At 43.1% G+C, this 20,819-nt stretch overlaps 1 protein-coding gene across 2 annotated transcripts in view; it reads left to right on the top strand.

Moving 5' to 3' along the window:
• Nucleotides 1–13,507: 13,507 nt before the first annotated feature.
• ZRANB1 (zinc finger RANBP2-type containing 1) overlaps nucleotides 13,508–20,819 on the top strand; it is a 58,734-nt gene continuing 51,422 nt past the window's right edge. Inside the window, exon 1 of one of the 2 annotated variants that reach the window (XM_059172890.1) lies at nucleotides 13,508–13,652. The gene's annotated coding sequence lies outside the window, so the exon portion shown is untranslated. The remainder of the gene's footprint in view (nucleotides 13,653–20,819) is intronic. The other variant, XM_059172886.1, reaches the window with a different exon arrangement.

The following is a 20,819-nucleotide window of genomic DNA, read 5'->3' as shown; positions in this document are numbered from 1 at the left end:
AGAGTCAATTAATTGTTAAGTTTCCAAGAATTTTGTGAACTGGTTTTCAACTATGGGTAGCCCGGAATCAGCCCTGTGCAGACATTTAGGGTGCGACAGCCAGCAAATCCTGCAAATCAAGGCTCCCACTCCTGGAGAGCTGGGTTTTAAACCTTTCCTGGCACAGCACCGCCTCCACACATTCACATCTGGACAGAGCTTGGTCCAAAACAGCATCAGGGTGAAGCTGACCCATGGATGCAGGAGAGGCTGCCCCCCGAACTCACTGACCAGAACTGGAAAAAGCCTGGGGGCTCTGTGCGTCCTGCGCTCGGCACCTGCTGGCAGACAGGGACAGCGTGCGGAGGACGGCCCCTAAGGGATGTTCTGCCGCTGGACTAGGTAGGCTTGGCAGGACACCCTGCGGAGTCTGAGTCTGTTCCCTGGCCCCATTCTCTTCGGTGCTAGGTACAGCCAGCTGTGTCACTTGCAAGGCCCAGTGCGATGTGAAAACGCAGGTTCCTCATTCAAAAGGAATTCCTTATTCACCCATGATTTCTTTCTCTCCACCCCTCACAGCTTCCTTTATTTCCTATTTCGTGTCACGTTCTCTTGGACTTGGGGATTTTTGTGGGGTGAATGCCAAACCCCATAGTTGCCTGGGGTCTTGCCCGGTGACTTGGCACACAGGGCGTATGTGACTTACCTGATTCTTTGGGTGCCTGCACCCAGGATCCCACCAAGATCAAAGGCAGAGGTGCTCAGCACTTGGATCGGGGGTTTGGGCAACGGAGCACCTATCCTGGGGCTGGGAAGAGGTGGAGGGAGGTTAGCCGGTGAGTGAATCCAGGACCGTACTCCACTGACCCACCAGATCTCACGCGTAAAACACAAATGCAGAGATAAAATTAATTCAGAAATTCAAGGCAGCAACCAAACTTGCTTTAGACCCCAAGTGTGGAGGTGGTAAGTACTAACAAGAAAAATGGAAGCAAGGAAGGGGGAGAGAAAGTGTCAGGGGTGATGCTGATGGAAAAAGGGCGAGTTAAGATTTTCAGTGTTGGGGTTTGGGAAAGTGACGTCTGAGCAAGAAGCTGAGGAGAAGGAGGGGACATGAGGCACCACAGCTGTCCTTAGTGTCACCTTCCTTGTCATCCTCCCCAGGGCTCCATCCGGATTACAAGGAGTTGTGAGTAGTGTGCAATGGCACAAACTGTTCGGTTAAAATCTGCCCGCGTAAGATTCAATTTTAGTTAGAAGTTATTTTAAGCTTTGAAAATGTCATATAAAAAATATTCTGGTTAGAATCCCCCTCTTTTTTTTTTTTTTAAACTGTAATGTTTATGAATTCAGTTCTCCTTGAAACAGACACTTCATTTATTGTCATATTTTTGGAGACTTGGGAAAGTTATCTCTGGCATCTTCTGAGCATTAAACATTTTTTGCAATGATCTTTTCCCCTTCCTTCTTTCAGCTGCTCACTAGGGTTTCTTCCCCAAAAAGAAACAGAGTGTTAGATAATAAAAATGTAAGGTTGCAGGAAAAGGAACAAGAGCAATTCTTCCACATCAGGAAGTAGACAATCTGTCAGGTTGTTTGAAAAAGAAAATCCCCAAATAACAGTGCCTTCAATAAAGACGGATGTTTCTTTCCCATGTAAGAGATGTCTGGTGGAAGGCAGACCATGCATGAACTATATTTCTGCTCTACCATCCTCAAAATCGCCTCTTAGTTCAGGACAGTCATAGGAGCTCCTGCCATCACATCCACACTCCAAGAAGGAAGATCGGGTGAGCTGAATGGCCTGTTTCCTTTCTTTTGAGGGAAATTGCCATCAAATCCCTCATGACACACACACACACACACACACACAACCTCACTATAGGCTAGAACTTAATAACATGGCCCCACCTATCTACAATAAAGACTTGGAAATACAGGAAAAGCATTAGCCAAGTAACAGTTTCATTAGAAACTTGTGCTCTGTTGTTCCAGAGAGGAAGGAGAACGGGTGTTGGAAAGAGTCCCTAACAATGTCTGCCACAATCTCCACCCTCGTTTTTCTTTTCAAGTATAAGGGCTATAAATCTCAGGAAAATAAATCAACACCTAACTCCTAGGGCCAAGAGAAACTATATTTTAAAATGTTCTCATTCTAGCTTTTTAAAATTCAGATAAGAAATTCCAGTGGGGAATGTAGATTCTGTCATCTTTACTGCTTTTGTGTATGTCAACTTAAGTAGTCTACCATTTTGCCTGCTTTGGCGTTGTACAGTCAAATAAAAGAGGATTTCACTGTAGTTAAATAGAACTTTGTATTTTACAGGACAAAATAATTTTTTAAACATGCATTTGAGAAAGGAAATAATAATGGGCTGATTACAATGGTATTAATTTAAGTTCTAGGTCTGAGGTCCCAACAAAAGTGTTTCTGAATGGACATCTTACCTTTTGTTTTCTTCTCCTGTGGAAACTAATCCCCAACAAAAAAGCTCTTTTCTCTTGTTGACTCCTGCCACAGTAGGGCACCTGGTCAGGCAATCTTCTACAAGTATGTGAGGCTTTCTGATGGAAAGCGAATGTATTTTTTTTTAAGTGGTCTATTTCTCAACTCTTTCTTTTTTTAAAAGATTTTATCTGTTTATAAGGGAGGGAGCGGAGAAGGAGGAAGGGGAGTGGCAGAGGACTCTCGGATAATGACCTGAGCCAAAGGCAGACACTTAACCCATGGAGTCACCCAGGCGTCATTCATTCATTCATAAATAAGATTTTATTTATTTATTTGACAGAGGAAAACACAGCAAGAGAGGGAACACAGGCAGGAGGAGTGGGAAAGGAAGAAGCAGGCTCCCCACTGAGCAGGGAGCCCGATGTAGGGCTGGATCCCAGAACCCCCCCGGGATCGTGACCTGAGCAAAAGGCAGATGTTTAACTGACTGAGCCACTCAGGTGCCCTGTTTCTCAGTTCTTGAGCAAGAGTATACCTTCCTCTAAAAGACTGATTTTCTTTCTTTCGCATGGTGACAGACATTGTGTCTCAACATAGCAACACAAGAAAAACGTCATGCTTCAGTTACAATGACCGTGGGCCACTATGTTATCAGGTATCTGTTGTGCAGGGTAACCTGGTGATTAAATTGCTAATGTTTTCTTCGTGGGGGGTTTTTCCTTCTGATGAGCGAAGCTTCCAGGAGTATTATGTTAGCACAAATCTACATGTCCTTTATGAATTTCTCTGCCTTATTAAAATATAGTTATCTCTGAGTTAGAGCTGGCTTCTTCACATAATTCTTTCCTACATAATAAAATAAAAGATTCTTCATCTCTAATCCTGATTTCAGGGATGGAAATCCTGCAGACAGACTCAGACCTATTCCATAAGACAAAATCATAAAAGGAAAGTCTCTTATATCCACCAACTGTGGAAATATAGTTTAATTGCTTAACATATGAGGACGACAGGCATCAACTTCAGTGGAGGCCTCAACAAATCTTAGCTTTTTTTTTTAAGATTTTATTTATTTATTTGACAGAGAGAAAGCATGAGCTCGGGGAGCAGCAGAGGGAGAGGGAAAAGCAGACTCTTCGCAGAGGAGGGAGCCCAAGGTAGGGCTTGATCCCAGGACCCTGGGATTACCACCTGAGCCGAAGGCAGATGCCCAACCGACTGAGCAACCCAGGCACCCCAAATCTTACCTTTGGTGGTAAATCTTTTTAGTCTGAAGAGATGGTGCTGGAGAGATAACCTTTGTGGACTTAAACTTTTTCCTACTGCTTTAGGAAGACTGTTCCCGGTGACTGTCCATTATTTTACTGCAATGTGTTTGTACCACCTCTGACATCCGTCTTTCCTGAGTTTCAGCTCTAGAATGGATTAATGGAATTCTTTTTTATAGCATGAAATCATGCTGAAGTAACAAAGGGAAAATTCAGAAGTTTTCAAAATACATTGTCTTTGGGTGGAAAAGTCTTTGCTTAGGCAAAATAGCGATTGTTTTTGCCTCCAAGTGAAGTTCTAGAAATATGCATTCTTTTTCTGTTTTTAAGATTTTATCTATTTATTTTGGGGGGTGGGTAGTGAGCTGGAGGGAGAGGGAGAATCTGAAGCAGACTCCACGCTGAGTGCAGAGCCCGACGCGGGGCTTAGTCCCATGATCGATACTGAGATCATGACCTGAGTCGGAACTAAAAACCGAATGACTGAGCCAGCCAGGCACCCCAGGAAATGTCCATTCTTTTGCATGTCTTCTGCTATAGTGTCTGTTGGCTGGAGAACTTTTATTTGTCCCTCCAGATCCACTTGCTCTGTGCCCCTAGGGCAGACTGGCCTGTGAGGGCTATGTCAATGGCTCCCTGGCTTTATGGCCACTGATTTGGTTTGGCCAGTGGGAGGCCCTATCCAGACACTGAAGGGAGGAGAGAGACACCAGGATGTTTACTCTGGCTGGTTCCTGCTGGGCTTTAGGTTGACAGTGGCTATGTTACCCTAGGAAGGTTCCTGCCAGGTGGGCCTCCCTACAAGGGCTCCCTCCCCAGGATTTAGTGGTGGCTCAGGGCTGTTTCACCATCCTTGTTTGTTTTCTTCAACCTCGCCCACACGTTTGTAAAGAATTTCGATTTTCCCAGTGGAGCATGCTGTTTCTGCCTGGGACACGGATAGGCGAGTTTCCTGATGACAACCCTAAGCCTGGGATAATAGTCATTTGGCTATGACTTGTTTGGAGAAAATATTTTCAACATGAATAAGATTGAAAGCAAGGCCTTGGACAATTTAAGTTTCTCCTGCTGTTTTTTTGTTTTTACCACTAGAGTTGAAATTGTTTACATTTTCACAAGAACGTAAAGGGGAAGGATGTAGTTCTGCAAGGTAGTTGTACAATTCAACGAGGTCTCAAGGCGGGTTGCTGACATCCTGCCAGAGCTCCCAGACCCTTGTGAGTGGTGGTCTTACCACTGTGATCCGGGGCCGATGTGTGTAGTACTGAGTGGGCTCTAAGATCAGCGTCTTCTTTCCCAGACCCACCTACCCTGCAGGCATGTGCACTCCAGCTCACTCTCTTATTGCCTTGCTTTGTTCCCCATTACTGTCCTGCCTGCTGACCCTAACTAACACTTCAAGGGGACTTGGGCAAGGCTCCTGAAACAAAGTGCTGTGGAGCTGATGCTAAGGACCCATCCCGAAAGGTTGTGTGAGAAAGTCACTCAGTTTGAGCACTCAGATTCACTCAGTGTGTCACTGAATGAGTTTGGTTTCAGCTTTGGTGCTTGTGCTATTTCTCATTTTCCCCCCAATTGGGAAGACTGTGATCTCACAAATGCAATGAGGTCACTAATCTCTCATCCTTCTGGCAAATTCTATTTGCAAGAACTGCTTCTTGAAAAAAGTAATCTCAGAATGGAGAAGGCACTGATATTTAGTTTTAATCCACACATTTTATGAAAACCTTGGTAAGCAATGTGTTTTCTGGGTCCCAGCTATGTCGAGGAAAAATTCTGGGGAAGGGTTACTGGGTTATAACTTCTGGAGCTTATGTTCTAATTCCTAAAAAGAGAGTCTTGTAACCTTTCTGGCCCTTGGCTTTCCGTTTAATCACTGGAAATAATACTTATCTGTCAAAACTAATAAGGATAGAATAGGATGATGGATGGTAAAGTGCTATGAAAATTTAAATATCCTAGGGGCACCTGGGTGGCTCAGTTGATTGAGTGTCCTACTCTTGATTTCTGCTCAGGTCATGATCTCAGGGTCTTGAGATCAAGTCCAACATCAGGCTCCGTGCCCAGCAGGGCGCCGTCTGGAGATTCTCTCTCTCCCTCTACCCCTTTCCTCGTTTGTGCTTGCATTCCCTCTCTCTCGCAAACTAATAAATCCCTTTAAAAAAAGAGAAAATTTAAAAACTTTAAAGATACAGGTTATTATTGTTGCCTAAAAAATTATAAAACATAGCCTAAACCTGTTTTTTAACCTTTTTTTGTGTCATGAATGCCTTTAGAGAATTGGTGAAAACTTATAGACCCTCCCTCTGGAACGGCATAGGCCATTCAGAAAGTCAGAGGATTTTTTTTCTTTTCTTTTTTAATTTTTTGTTTTCAGCATAATATTCATTATTTTTTTCACCACACCCAGTGCCCCATGCAATCCATGCCCTCTCTAATACCCACCACCTGGTTCCCCAACCTCCCACCCCTCGCCCCTTCAAACCCCTCAGATTGTTTTTCAGAGTCCATAGTCTCTCATGGTTCACCTCAGAGGATTTTCTTATGAAATTTCAAGGCATCTATGGATCTTTTGAAGCTCACTACATCCTGGACAAATTTCATAAACTAAATCTTGTTTTTTTAAAGGTGGTTAAGTGTAAAAGTGAAAGTGTTAGATATAATTTTCATCTGCATTCATTTATAAGGTTTGACAGTTAAAATTTTGCAAAAGATACTGCATAAGCTATATAAATTACAAACCAAAAAAAAAAAAAAAAAAGGAATCAAAGGGAAATATCAAACTATTCTGAGTTCTTGAATGGAATTTCAATGCATTAGATTTTGGAACTAGAAGAATGATGGTTGGAAATATCCTGAAGTATAAAAGAAAGAAAGCAAATTTAATTCATTCAATAAATATTTCTTGAGCACCTTTATGTGCCAAGAATCATTCTCAGTACTCTGGATTTAACTGTGAATCAAACAGTCAAAATATCTATAAATAATTATTAAGTAAGATCTATGCCTAATGTGGGGCTCAAACTCATGACGCTGAGATCAAGAGTCACATGCTCAGCCAGGTGCCCCACAGGGTCAAAGTAACTCACATACAGAGATGATACTTTTTATTCGTTGTGAAAGCTGTTAAAACTCCAGGTAATATATGGATACTAGCCAGTGATTCCCTTAGTTATAGATTCATGTTTTACTCCTACATGGAACAACTGAATACTTTTTGTATTGATCCTAAAACTACCTTTCTGTCTGACAAGCCCCTTTTTAAATATGTAGCTTATATATTGTAAATTTATAGCTACTATGAATACATTGAAGATAACCAAATATTGTGAACTTTATGGTTTCCTCCTAGCCGCGAAGCTATGATACTGACTATTCCCTTTGGTCCACAATTTGAATTTACCTATTGTTTTTTAAGCCAAAGAGACCATTTGCTTGAATCACCAAGTATTTAGGAAATACTTGAATGGCATCATGAATGCTTTCAAATATTTTGAAATATTTTTAGACTGTGGTCTCTGAAATGAATGGAAGGAGAGGAATGAAAAATACCGTGTCATTCCTCACTCTTCAGATGATTTATCACTTTAGTGTTTGGCAAGGAGGCAAAATCGTTTCAATTTCATGAGCATTATATTTTTTTAAGATTTTATTTATTTGTTTGTCAGAGAGATAGAGAGAGTACAGGCAGGCAGAGAGACGGGTAGAGGCAGAGGGAGAAGCAGGCTCCCTGCAGAGCAAAGAGCCCGATGTGGGACTCGATCCCCAGATGCTGGGATCATGACCTGAGCTGAAGGCAGCCGCTTAACCGACTGAGCCAGCCAGGTGTCCCTTTCATGAGCATATATATAGTAAGACATGTAAGAAAGTATTAGACCCTAGATCAGTATGTTTATTTCAGCTGTGTGTATGTGTGTGTATTTCAAGTGTGCTGGTGGTAGCATTAACTTGTCAGCACTGAATGGGAAGAGGTTTGTTTATAAAAACTATAAACTGAGCAAAAATGCTTCACAAGAGGTTAGAGTTCAGGCACATTTAAGGTTGACCAGATATCAGTCCTGCTTTTCTCTTTTTCAGTTTCCTCAGTGGACCCATCCCATCCATCCTGTTCCCCACTATGCTCTGCCTCCCCTTCTCTCCTTGCTGAGCTCATTATACTTACCTGCAAAACACAGTCTTCCCTTTTTGCATTTGTACTTTCCAAGGGAATGGCATGGTTTGCTTAGTCTGTGTCCTATTTTGGAACATAAATAATTTGATTATTTTGTTTGGAGTTTGCCTTTGTCCTGAGAAATGAAGAAAATTCAAACTTCCCTAACTAGAGGCGGGTCTCAACCTTTTTTTTTTAAAAAAGTCATGTCCGTCTCAGAATAATTTCTTTTTTTTTTTTTTAAGATTTTATTTATTTATTTGACAGACACAGATCGTAAGTAGGCAGAGAGGCAGGCAGAGAGAGAGGAGGAAGCAGGCTCCCCTCTGAGCAGAGAGCCCGATGCGGGGCTCGATTCCAGGACCCTGGGATCATGACCCGAGCCGAAGGCAGCGGCTTAACCACTGAGCCACCCAGGCGCCCCTCAGAATAATTTCTTAAATGCATAAAATAAATGAGGTAACTCTATTACAACTTAATTGGTTTCCTTGTTATCAAATACTTAAAAAAACTATAACATTAAGCACTTTTAAAATAACACATTAAATAAAAAGCTAGCCCCAGGTCTAACGGCCACCATGGTTTTACAGTTGTGGTGGGAATAAAGTGTATTTTGAGCCATCTGCAGTTATAATGTGTTCTAAGAAATCTGTGATTTCTGTTGGCGCCAAAGCCACAGGTTTGTTAACATTACTGTGGTTTGTTGACTTACGTTGATAATTAATGTGACTTCTTCATTTTGGTTAAATGTTAGTGGAAATGAAGATGTCTCTTCTTCCCATCCATGGTTACAGCCCCTATGGGGCACGGGGACCCCAGGTGAAGAAATTCTCCCCCTCTTCCCCCCACCCGTTAGCCCCTTGGTGCTGAGACCAGCACACAGCACAAGCCTGCCATGGCATGATTCCTCCATAGCTGTTATCTGAAATAAGTAAAACACAAAGGGGGAAAAAGACATTTGTCCAATGCTTATGATTATTGCTAGGAATTTTTGCCTCTAATCTCATCGACCCTCTGATTAACTGCCAGAGTAACTCTGGATTTCTCAGAGGAGGGAATGGGGACTCAGGACAACTACACAGCAGAGCAGAATTTAAACTCTGCTCTGTTTGACTCCAAAGTTCACATTCTTTCCACCCTCACATTGTTGTCTCTTACAAAACTTTTCTAGATCCAGAGAGAAAAACAAGGGAAGTCCTTTCAGATATCTGATGTCTCCAGACTTCTTACAAAGACTCCATACAACTTCAATTCTCTCATAACTCAGTGAGTCTAACTTATACAAGGATACCTAGGTGATGTTTATGAAAATTTCTTTATCTAGATGTAGAGTGATCTTGTTTCTATGAGCCTAAATTCTCACCCATGGAGACGAGTCAAGTCCCAGCCTGGCCAGGACTTGGTTAAATCAAGTGAGCGGTATTCTGTTTGATGCCTTACACACATACCTGGCCCTTTCGTGAGAGATGTTATCCCAGTCAGATTTGTGGTTGGTGTCCAGGACAGTCACAGGATAATCCTATAATCCCGTATTCCTCAAAACAGTGTCATTTATTGCATAAAAATGGATCGGACAGCACCATTATACTGCATTTTCTACTGTAAAGAGATTTTTTTTTTTTTTTTTTTAACTGAGGAATCATGTTGACCACATATAGTAAATGGAATATACTTCGCAGTTTATGCAACTGACATTTTCTGCAACGTGGCTGAGAATCTGTTCTTGTAACAATCAATCCTTCTAGCATTTCTTTTTAGGGAAGTTCACCAATTTTATAAAACCTGCTTTAGAGGTTTTATAAATAGGAGCATAGAACTCGAAGCAAACTAGACCTGCTGTCCCTCCGTTCAGCAGAGTGCCTTTCATTTTCCTTATTTGGAAGTGTCATCTCCCTTAGGTGACCTCTGAGGTCTGGGCTTCTCAACCTTGTCGGAGAAAGTGGTTCCTTGTTGTTTTTCTTTCTCTACTCTTCTTGGTTTGCTTCCTCACAACCTTTGCCCCGACATCCGTCGGTTCCCCTCCAGCTTCCCAGTCCAGCCCTGAGCAGGAGGAGAAAGAGTATGGAGTCAGTGCTGTCACCTCTCTCCGATCAGAATCTCCCTACACTACTGTTTTTCCATGTCTTCCTTTCCTTTTGTTTCTGAGAAAGAAAGGGCCCTTCTGCTTGTCCAGACAAAGCACTATGTTCTGGGTTACCTCCCTATTGGATTGGAATCACTTTTTTCTTTCTTCACCTTCTCTCTTCTGTTTACAAAAGTACACAGATATGCTCATTCTTTAAAAAAAAATACGTAAAAGAAAACAAAACCTTTCCCTTATTCTTGTTACTCCCTGTGTCTATTATTATTATATCTCCTGCCTTCTTTGCATTGGCAAACATCTCGGACTGGTAGCCTATAATCACTGCTTCAATGCCCACACATGCCTTCAGCTTTTGAAATCTGCCTTCTTTCTCCACCATGCCACTGAGAATGGTTCTCCAGAAGGTCACTAAGCCTCTTGTTGGTCAAACCCAGTGACCTTTTTCTCTGAAGTCTCTAGAATCAGACATTGTTTATTATCATGTTCTTGAGAATTGTTGCTGCTTTGGCTTTGAGAATATCTTTTTTCTTTTCTTTTAAATCTGTTTTTCTGACCAGTCTTTCCTCTTCCTTCAGAGATCTTGTTTCCTATTCCTGCGCCTTTAGGGGTCACTTCTACATCGATAAGCTCCCGATGTTTATCTGTTTATCTCCAGCTCTGGCCTATCACATTTCAGACCAGCATTTCCCCTGCTTGCTACACATTTCCTCCTGAGCCCAGGAGCTGGACATACCTGATCTCTTCTTTAGTTCCTCTCCCGTGTTTCATATCAGCCAGAGTTCTCAGACTTTGGATTCTTTTGCTTCAGATTCAGACACTGGCAAACGCTGACCCTTCTCCTGCCACCTTATTTCATGTCTGCCCCCCCCCCCCCCTTTCCATTCTAACAGCTACTTTGGTTTGGGGTTCTCGTCTTTTAATTGGATCTCTGTCCCTGCTTCTAGTTCTACCCTAGTTTGTCCCACAGACGTTCCAGGTTATATAGCTCCAGTACTGGCATTTTCTTGCTCAAAACCTTTCCATGGCTTTGAACTAGTAAAGGAATTAAGTACAGATGCATCATTTGGAATCCAAGACCTTCACAATAACTAAAATGGAAATTTCATTTTCTACAAGTTTTTGGGAAATACCCCAAAGCCAAAACAAACTAATGGTCAACAAAACTATACTGTCCCTACATTTTAGTTTAAGAGTTCTAAGAAAAAGAACTATTTTTTAAAAATAGCACATATTTTTTCCCCTAGCTTTAACATAGAGTCATTTTTGGATTTGCTCATCCTCTCAATTACAAGGTAATTTTCATTTGAATTTACTTAGCACATTCCACCTCATATTATAATTGTGGCTATTTTTGTCTTGCTCTCTTTCCTATGCTGTAGTCTTTCAAACGCAGAATATATCTTACTCATCTTTGTGTACTTCTTGTTCTCTGGCACATGGTGCTTACTTCATGTTTGCTAACTTGAGTGAAGAGTTCATAAAGCCTTACCCCAACTATATCCCTTTAACAAAATCAACTACAACTCAAACTAAACAAAACCACTGCATTCTGCTGTTCTCATTGACTCCGAGGTGAGGTGGTTTGCAGCTGAGGTGCAGGAAGGGGAAGCTGGAGGTACTCAGAAGCTCTTAAAATACTTTCAAAGTGAAATGTTGGTTGAACCATTTGTTCTTACATAGTAATGTGGTGTTTAATCTACAGTTGTGTTAATTATGTTTGAGATTAAGTGTTAAGTTTTGTACGCAAATGACTCTTGCGGTTTAAACTCAATTTATTGACAAGTCCTTGACCAAATAATGTTCTGGGAATACGAGATTCTTGAAAATCTCTGTCACGGGAATGGCTGTGAAGAAGGTTGTTGGTGAGTGGTAGGTCTACAAGGTATTATTCAGTGGCTATAGTAAGGCTATACACATATCCTTAACTTTTCATGAGAATAATACCGCGAGTAGTTTTACCAAAAGAAGTCTCCCAGTTTCCCAAATCCAGTTAAATGCTCAGTAATTTTTCCTGTTGAAGCTGAAGTGTCCAATACCACTGGTAAAGCCCATCACAGTGCTACTTCCACAGGTAACTTAAAGCGGTCTACGACTTTTCAAGAGTTGTTGCACTTTATGGTCTTCCAAATTCTTGAAATACAATTTTGAAGTGTGAAAAACTCAAGGCGAAGTGCCACTAACTAAGAAAAACCAAGCTCTCTAGCTGGAAAAATTGGACAAACGGGCTTTAAGCACAAGGCTAAATGACTTACCTATTTGGCTATATTTAAAGTAAAAGAAGGGGCGCCTGGGTGGCTCAGTGGGTTAATCCTCTGCCTTCGGCTCAGGTCATGATCTCAGGGTCCTGGGATCGAGGCCACATCAGGCTCTCTGCTCGGCAGGGGGCCTGCTTCCTCCTCTCTGCCTGTGTCTCTGCCTACTTGTGATCTCTGTCTGTCAAATAAATAAAATCTTAAAAAAAAAATAAAGTAAAAGAAGAACTACACAAAATACATCACCCGAGAACATATTCTGTTTGAGATGTGGGCTCTGGGAAGTACTTCCAGGGTTGTAATTTATCCTCTGTCTTAATTTACTATTTACAGAAAAGGTTATCTCCATGCTACAGAGAAGGCAACCGTGAGAGAGGTAGGAGATCGCAGAAGAGAGGGGAAAGCAAAGTCTCCATGGCTTAGACTTAAAAAAATTTTTTTGAGGTGGAGCTGGCATAGAACTGCACGGCTCCATCATGTTTGCGCACATCGTAATGTTGCGTATGTAACATACATATTACAGACAGACACACCCGTAGAAATGGATATACGCCCCCAAGGTAGGGTTTACGTAAAAAATAGACATCGCAAAAAATACATCGGTAAACCCCTAAACATCGATCTTTCCCGATGTCTTGCAGAGTGTGTATCAGAGCGAGGAGGTTAACCTCGAGGAGGTTTGTATTAGAGCGAGAATCTGTCACTGAGTAACCCGGTAGACCTGAGACCCGGGGGTGGGCTGGGAAGTGGGGCGAATCGGCCGCACGGACAGAGCAATGGGAGCCGGCCAGCCGAGCGACCGCCCCGGGCGCGCCGCCGGCGGCCCCCCTGCTCCGCGCACGTCGCGCCGCCCCTTCGCCTCTCCGCGCGCCCCGCACGGCACCGAGGGCCCGCAGCCCGACCGGCCGCAGCCTCACAATCGGGGCCGGGCGCCGGCATGACGTCACCACTCCGCAGCCCGCCTCCTGCGCCCGGAAAGAGGCGGCCGCCCATTGGCTGCGCTGCTGGCGACCTCCGGGCCAATGACAGGGCGGCGAGCGGCGGGGTCCCGCCTTGACGTTGTGCTGCTTGCCGTGGGGTTTATTTGGCTCCGGGGCCCCTCGCCGACGCCATTAGGAGCCGCAGCGCCTGAGGCCGATCCCCCCACCACTCTCTCCGCTCTTCCGCCGAAGCGCCCCCCGCCTCCGCGCCTGCTCTCTGCCCCTCTGCTCCCTCTCCCCCCAACCCCGCCCGGTAGTCCGGAGCTGCGCGCGGGCCCGCGGAGACCATGTCCTGACTGAGGGGAGAGGGCGGAGGCGGCAGCAGCGGGACGGGTGGCGGCACGGAGGGAGGCGGAGAGGGGCCGGGCTCGGCTCGTCGCCGCGGGCTGCTCGGGGAGTCGCCGCCGCCGCCGCCGCCGCCGCCGCCGCCTCCGGGCGCTGAGCCTCGGACGGGGAGAAGGAGCAGGAGCTGGAGGAGCCGCCGCCGCCAGGTAACCGGGCCACAGTAGGGCGCCCCACTGCAGGCCCTCGCGGCCCCCTCTGCGGCCTGCTCGGCCCCTCGCTCCCTGGCGGCGCCCAGGCCGCCGGCTCTCCGGGGCCGCCCGCCCGCGCCCCCTGGGGCGGCGTCGCGGGCGAGGGGAGGCAACGCGAGGCGAGGGGGCCGGGTGGGCCGCGGCCGCGCTCCCATCGTGGGCTTTCTCGGTGCGGCGACGGGCCCGGGGCTGTGGGAGGGTGGGTCCGCCGAGCTTGTTTACCGAGCATCGCTGAGCCGCGGCTGGACGCGCTGCCCGCCCTGCCACCTCTCTTCCGCCACATTCCCCCTCCCGCCCCCCAACTTCTTTTCCTGCCCCCCGCGGGCGGGTGAGTGGGGCTTCGCTCCTGCTCTGCAATAGGCCGTAATACTTGCTTCCATCTCCACAAGTTGGTGCTGGTCTCCAAACTTGGATTGCGGCCCTTTGGCCGCTTCCTCTCCGCCTCCCGAGGTGGCCTCCGGCTGGTGCCATTTCTAAGAAAATAGAGGCGGTGGGCGACGAGGGTGGGCTGGGGAGGAGGAGCTGGGACTGGGGGAAGAACTGGCTGCCCCTCGCTCGTCGTAATGATTGTTCAGTGCAAGTATCTTTCTTTTCTCCGCAGGGGTTTGGTTTGGGTTATTTCACAGACAAAAGGACTGTAGTGAATACTTGTGTTACGCACCAGGGACGGGCAGTGTGGGTTCACCGGGGAAGTTTGAACCGGCCCATTATCTTTGAGGTGCACCGGTGTTTTGAAACTCTCTGGCTGAGAATTTTGAGTTCGTGTCGATCGAGTCGTCTTTTCCATGAACTCCATAGACTGTCAGGTTAAGCGCCATTCTCTCTGCTCAGCATTTTGGTCTGTTTGCCCACAGTTTGGTTGTCAATAAATGTAACATTCAAGAATATTGTTTTAGGAATACAGTTGAGAAACCCTGAAGTCTTGAAAACCTTCTGTAATGAGTAGTTCTCTCTGTGGTCTCTTTTTTAGTTGACTTTATCACTTGTGCGACCTCAAGGGTACCCGTGTTTTGATCAAACATGGATGACTCAGTGTACAAATCTTATGCCAGGGGAAACCATAAAGAATTTTGATCTTGGTTTGTGCCAAGGGCCTTGGGAAAGTCACATAAATTGTGTGAAAAATAAAGCCGAATCTTCGTCTCCTGGTGGTTATTAATTAAATGAGGTAATTCTGAAGAAATTTAGAACCTTGCTCCCTCCTGATTTTTGGATCTTAAGAAATGCGTTCACTTATACTAAAATTTCTTGACACTGGTTTTATTGGGCTATTAGGGAAACTAAAAGGACGGTACTGACACATTTTAATCTTTGGGGAGGATAATTGAATGTCATGAGGGATTTTTATTTCTGTTGATGTTTCAACACCTACTAATGCTTCAGAGCTTTGAGACACTCCTATTTACTCTTGAAATGTGCTTGGGTTAATAGGATGAACTCATTTTTGGTGGTGTATTTTCAACCTAGGGCCTTAATCCCCCTCTGTGCGCGGATTAAGGTTTATGGCACACCACATTTAAGGGCTGAGGGTAACACAGTTCTGGAACTCAGGATCCGGTTGTACAATATTCGGGGTAAATTGCCTCCTGTGTGTAATTGTTCAGTGAGGGCTCTTCAATGTGCTTTACACTTCTATTGCTTTTATAATAACTGGAAACTTTAAATGGGAGTTGGAGAAGTGGAGTGCTTAGGTTTTTATTTAACTTGCAAAAGTTTTATTATTTGAGTATTGCTGCTGTCTCCCTTCTTCCCAGTAATAAACTCTTAGGCCTGGGTTTTGAACACATTTTCTCCCAGTGATATGCAGTCTCATTTGGAATATTTGTGCTTGCTTATGCTTTGGGTAAATAATATCTTAACATTTTAACACTCTCATCCCCTCACATCACAACATTAAAAACTTCCGTAATGCTCATTACATGCGAAGTAAGTTGTAAGCTTCTTGATGTGGTGTTCAAGTTTCTTTGTAATCTGGACCTGATCCACTTCAGTCTTAACTCCTGTTTCTTCCCTTCATGGATCCTTAGGTCTAGCCAAACTAACTTGTTTTTTGCTGCTGTGGAGTCCCTCCTCTTGGCCTTTCTTTGTGGCTTTTTTTTTTTTCTTTCCTGTTTGAAACCGTCTTCCCCTGTATTCATGGATACTCCCTTTACTTTGGGCCCAGTTGAGTCCTGTCTCTTGAGAAGCCTTTCTGATCACAACCTCAAGGGATCTATTCACTTCTTTTTCTGTGTGGGACTCTTTTTTTTCTTAGCATATGCTAGGCTGGATTTCAATATATCTTTTTTTTTTTTTTTTAAAGATTTTATTTATTTGAGAGAGAGAAGGCCAGAGGGAAAGCATGGGGGGTGAGAGGGAGGAGAAGCAGGCTGTCCACTGAACAGGTGAACAGGGAACCCAAGCCGAAGGCAGTCACTTAACCAGCTGAGCCACCCAAGTGCCCCTCTTTTTATGTTTTTATTATGCTCCCCAATTAGACCTCTGAGAAATGGGTGTGAATTCTTTTTCTGTGCGAACAGTATATTCAGGACTGAAATACGGATACATGGTTTGACAAAATATTTTTTGTTATAGATGTGTTCTAGGATATGCTGTTTGTAGTCTTCTGAGTAGTAGGGTTTCTGGAATTTTGATGATTTGTGAAATAAAATACTTGAAGTTATGTCTCTCTCTTAAAATTTTTTTGGGGGGGGTCAGTATGTTTATTTCTATTACTAGTTTGGTTTTCTTCCTGGAGCGTGCGCTCAACAATTTGGTAGTCATGTATTATTCAAATTACAGTAAGTACTGCAGTTCTGTAGTTTCCTTCAGATTTGAGTCTCTCGCAGTTACTTGCTTTGCGGTTTGCGTTTCGCACCAGTGACACTAAGGGAGGTCGTCCTGTATTTATATACAGGTAACATTTAGCATCATGAGAAGGAGAAAATAATCTGTAGTCTCAGTTTGCATCCTTAACCTCAGATGTTGGCAGTGTGTGTCATTGATCATGAGGCAGACGAGACACAGGAGAATGTGTGATTCACTGCTACCTGTCAACGCTGTTGGAAGAAAACACAAACAAGCCTGTCCGTAGTATTTTTGTACACCAAGGATAACCTGTAATTATATAGTACATGGGTGGGTGCTGGTGTATTTGGAAAATAGGTGTATATGTTTCTGTTGCGTTAGTGAGTAGGAGGCTTGGTATTTTATGGATACCTAGTCTCTTAGCAGTAAACAATCTTGATTTATCCATTGCATATATGTGGGAACTTGGCCTCTTTGTCCAGTTCATCAAAATATTTTTTCCTTGTAATTGATGGATTTTTTTTTTTTAAGGAAGTAGTTTACATAAAAACGTTTTTTTAAGCGTCAGAACAACCATTTTAGCATAATCGAAGCTGAAATTAGTCTGTTTAGGACCTTTCCAGACATACTAAGAATTTTTACTTAGGCTATTTGCATTTGTAAAAGGCACTTCCCTGGAGTTGATACCAGTAATTTTACTAGTTGAGAAATCTGTATCAGTAAGCATTCTTTGCTTTCTGGGAGGGTGGTATTTTGGTTAAGATGAAATTTTTGACAAGAGACAAAAGTTTGAATTTTAAAAAGGATGTTGGTCACATAAATTTTTCAGCTGCCTAGTGAATTTAACTTTTCAGTAATGAAAAAATGAATTTCCTTTTTTTTATAGTTCCTGTATTAAGGGTAGGCTGTCTCACTCTCTCCTTAACTAGTACAACATAATTTTGGTTTTTCACCATTTGGTAAGTCAGAATTTTATGTGGCTTGAATTCACGCACATAAAAAAAATACTTGAATACATAAAGTTTGTGGGAATCAGTTGCATATTTTCCATTTTTTTCTTAATTTTAAAGTAACAGTTTGATTGAAGTTTATTTCATATGCCATGAAAGTCCTTTTTTTTTTAAAAGATTTTATTTGTTTGAGACAGAGAGTATATGTATGAGTAGGGGGAGGGGCAAAGGGAGAGGGAGAAGCAGGCTCCCAGATGAGCAGGGAACCCCCCATGGGACTTGATCCAAGGACCCTGGGATCATGACTTGACCTGAAGGGAGACACTTAACCAGCTCAGCCACCCAGGTGCCCTGAAATTCACCCTTTTAAGGAAGTATATAATTCATTGGTTTTTAGTGTATTCACAAAGTTGTGTAACCATCACCACTATCCAGAACATTTTATCACCCCCAAAACTGTACCCATCATCCAGTCATTCCCTCTTTTGCCCCAGTGTCTGGGAACCACTAATCTTTCTGTCACTATGGTTTTGCCTGTTCTCTACATTTTGTATGAGTGGAATCATATAATAAATATGTGTCTGGCTTCATTCACTTAGCATAATGTTTTAGCTTTATTCATGTTGTGGCTAAAATGTATTGGTACTTTTTTATGGCTGAATAATTAATATTGTATGGACACACCACATTTTGTTTATGCTTATCCATTCATTGATTGATGACATTCAGGTTGTTTCTACTTTTCGGCTATTTTGAAGTAGGCCGCTCTGAATAACTGTGTACAAGTGTCTGGGTGGATCTAAGTTTTCAATTCTCTTGGGTAGATACCTGGGAATAGAATTGCTGGGTCACATGGTTAACTCTGTTAAGTGGCAGCAATTCACTTTGATTGGAATTCTGAAGGGAGGACATCATTTCTGTGGTTTTTAACAAACATACTTCTAAATCCTTTGCTTTTTTTGGTCAGGGTGGGTAATATGTTATTATAAATTTTTATTATAAAAACTCATTTTTTGGTGTTTTGTAAGACTAAAGTTTGTTTTCACATGGGAACTGCAGTAATTTGCAGAACTAATTTTTGCCTAATTTTTTTTTGAAGTGCTACCCAAAAAATGCTATTAGTCAGTAAATACTAGTAGAATATTTCATTGTTTTTTATTGCCTAAATGATGAGTAAGTGACTTGCAGAGTTGACATTGTTTATAGAGACATAAAGGTAAATTTTTCATAGGCAGTCATTGGAAGGAAATCATAATTCACAAAACTAAGTAGTATGAAGTGGTAAAGAAGTGACTAAGTTAGCACAGGTTGGGTTTGGGTCAGGAAGGGCTTTACAGAGATGGAAACATTTAAGCTGGTCCTCGCAGAAGTGGTAGGTTTCTGAAACCGTGGTGCGTGGGAAGGGGCAAGCATCCTGTGCAGAAGCAAACCTGTGTGTGAGGGCATGGAGATTGAGAATTACATGCCTTGCTTAAGGACCAGCAGAGGCTTCAGGATAGCTAAGCATGTGGATGAGGTTGGAAAGATACTCCTGTCTAGTCCTTGTCTCACTTTCCCCGGAGCTTGTACTGTGGGTCTGGTGGAGTGACCGCCCAAAGAAAGGTGGAGTGACCCTCTTCCGTATGGCTCATCCTCACAGATAGGAAGAGAGAATTCTGTCTCCCCACTTCGTCTGTCTCCCTTTGTGTGTATGGTGGGATATGTGGGGGATATTTATTTATTTATTTATTTATTTTTTTAAAGATTTTTTATTTATTTGACAGAGAGAAATCACAAGTAGACGGAGAGGCAGGCAGAGAGAGAGAGAGAGAGGGAAGCAGGCTCCCTGCCGAGCAGAGAGCCCGATGCGGGACTCGATCCCAGGACCCTGAGATCATGACCTGAGCCGAAGGCAGCGGCTTAACCACTGAGCCACCCAGGCGCCCTGTGGGGGATATTTATTAAGTTGAAAATCTGAAGGCATTATTTTTATAGAAATTCATCTAGCAGATTAATTTTTGGGCACCTACTGTGTGTTCTGAAATTTAGGATTTTAAAAAAGTAGATTATATAGAACTGTTACTGAATTAAAACATTTAGTAATGACCTACTCACCTTAAAAAAGCAGCCATACTGGATGTTGGGATACCCAGGTGAACAAGACTTGTATTTACATTCCTCTATGGAGAGGCAATCTAGGAGCAGACAAGGAAAACCAACCAACTAGTGATAAGTGCCCTGCAGATAATGCAAGCCGGGTCACGTGGTGGATGTGACTGAGTGGTCCGGGAAAATCTTTGAGTGGAGGTGGTGTTAAAACCTAGATCTCAGTGACCACAGCTGACCACATGCAAGTCTGGGGATAGAGCATTCTAGGCAGAAGAGATTTCAGATACAAAACTCTTAACATGCGATCAAGCTTGCTGGTAAAAGGGAACAGAACTCCAATTTTATGTAGAGATTTTCAAGAAAGGCTGGTAAATTTTAATTTTATTCAGAGTGGATCAGAAGCCATTAGAGGCTTTAAATCCTTGTGTTGTGATCTTGTTTACATTTTCTAAAGAATCCCTGTGGTTTCTGTGTATGGGTGGTGGATAGGGTAGGAAGCAGTAAGAATAGTGGGGAGGCTTTGCAGTAATCCACAGGAGAGTTGATGGCTGGGACTAGGGCTGTGGTAGGGGATTCTGGAGGAAAATCAAAATTTTGGGATTTATTTTGGAGGTAGTATCAGTGCCTTGTGGTAGCTAGAGACAGTGACTATAATCAGCCTGTCATGTCACCTAATATTCATGTTTTATTCTAGGGAAATGTTTTTGTAATCCTGGAAGGCTGTGATAGACTAATGAGAAAAAACCGGAGTCAGAATTTGGGGTTTACTTCCTAAAGCTTTGTGACCCTGGGCAAGTCATTTTTACTTTTCCTAGTGCCCTGGATTCCTTGTCATTAAAATGAATATACTTGTAGCTCAGGGAGATTCTAGGTATCTTAAGGGTGAATACCTGACGGTTTTTAGGATTAAGGGAAGTAATGTAAGTGTTTTGTGGCCTAAAGGTCCATACATAATTTAAGGTGGTGTTATTTCAAGATGGCAGTTGTTGGTAATATTAATTATGGGATATGGATCTTGAGGTTATTGGTTTTAGTACCTACTTAAAGTCAGGTATGGCATTATCATAATGTATTTCAATGGACCCTTGGGTCTTATTCATTTGGCCAATATCTGAGATTCAATAAGAAGTGGAGAGGGACTTGAATTTGCGTCTAAGAAGTGCAGTACATTTTCCTGTATATGGGAGAAATGAGTACAAATATCAAGAGATGGAACTGATCTTCCCATAGTAGATTAAAGTAGATTTCACCTTAACACTTTGGTGGAAGGCACTGGAAATTACTAAAGGAAAATGTAGGA

Source organism: Mustela lutreola, chromosome 4 (assembly GCF_030435805.1).
Source record: "Mustela lutreola isolate mMusLut2 chromosome 4, mMusLut2.pri, whole genome shotgun sequence".
Lineage (NCBI taxonomy): Eukaryota > Metazoa > Chordata > Mammalia > Carnivora > Mustelidae > Mustela > Mustela lutreola.
Note: the sequence above shows the minus strand (reverse complement) of the source record. Positions and strands in the feature narration are given on the sequence as shown.